Source organism: Colobus angolensis, unplaced genomic scaffold (assembly GCF_000951035.1).
Source record: "Colobus angolensis palliatus isolate OR3802 unplaced genomic scaffold, Cang.pa_1.0 Scaffold256, whole genome shotgun sequence".
NCBI classification, from domain to species: Eukaryota; Metazoa; Chordata; class Mammalia; order Primates; family Cercopithecidae; genus Colobus; species Colobus angolensis.
The window spans coordinates 3,350,889-3,352,320 of record NW_012115777.1 but is presented as its reverse complement, the minus strand read 5'-3'; positions in this window follow the sequence as shown (position 1 = coordinate 3,352,320).

Genomic DNA, 1,432 nt, shown 5'->3' with positions numbered 1-1,432 from the left:
TCATCACTGACCATCAGAGAAATGCAAATCAAAACCACAATGAGATACCATCTCGCACCAGTTAGAATGGCAATCATTAGCAAGTCAGGAAATAACAGGTGCTGGAGAGGATGTGGAGAAATAGGAACACTTTTACACTGTTGGTGGGACTGTAAAATAGTTCAACCATTGTGGAAGACAATGTGGCAATTCCTCAAGGATCTAGAATTAGGAATACCATTTGACCCAGCCATCCCATTACTGGGTATATGCTCAAAGGATTATGAATCATGCTGCTTTAAAGACACATGCACACATATGTTTACTGAGGCACTATTCACAATTGCAAAGACTTGGAACCAACCCAAATGTCCATCAATGACAGACTGGATTAAGAAAAGGTGGTACATATACACTATGGAATACTATGCAGCCATAAAAAAGGATGAGTTCATATCCTTTGTAGGGACATGGATGCAGCTGGAAACCATCATTCTTAGCACACTATCAGAAGAACAGAAAACCAAACACCTCATGTTCTCACTCATAGATGGGAATTGAGCAATGAGAACACTTGGACACAGGAAGGGGAACATCAGACACTGGGGCCTGTTTTGGGTGGGGGGGAGGGGGGAGGGATAGCATTAGGAGATATACCTAATGTAAATGATGAGTTAATGGGTGCAGCACACCAACATGGCACATGTATACATATGTAACAAACCTGCACGTGGTGCACATGTACCCTAGAACTTAATTATAATAAAAAAATTAAAAAATAGATAAATAAATAAAAATGCCTGAAATAATAGTAAATTTATAGATGAGAATTCTGATGCTCAGAGGAGTAAAGCAACTCACCCAGGTTACAAGCAGGATGCAGCAGAGCCAGCTTTCTAACTGAGGTTTCTCTGAGCCACAAACCTGTGTTTCTTTCCATTTTTCTTCTGTGGATCAATAGTTCTCTATGAATCTGTTGTCTAATGAAAAGTACCTAGGTCCTCTAGGAGAATCCTCCTACTGTTATTGTTTCAAATTATCTGTTCATCTTTCAGTTAGAAGAACATCCATTTTAATATTGATGTCTTGTGGCAGAATGTGAATTTCTGCCTGCAGTGCCCACAATGGCATCAAACCTATTATTATGTTCAAGTCAACATTCAAACTCACAAAACTAATGTAGACCTCTTTGGCATCAGATTCATTCAGAAAAACATGGGACAGGGCTGGGCATGGTGGCTCATGCCTGTAATCTCAGCATTTTGGGAGGTCGTCGAGGGCAGATCACTTAAAGTTAGGAGTTCAAGACTAGCCTAGCTAACACTGCGAAACGCTGTCTCTACTAAAAATAAAAAATTAGCCGTGCTTTGTGGCAGGTGCCTGTAATTCCAGCTATCAGGGGGCTGAGGTGAGAGGATCGTTTTGAATCCGGGGGAGGTTGCAGTGAGCTGAG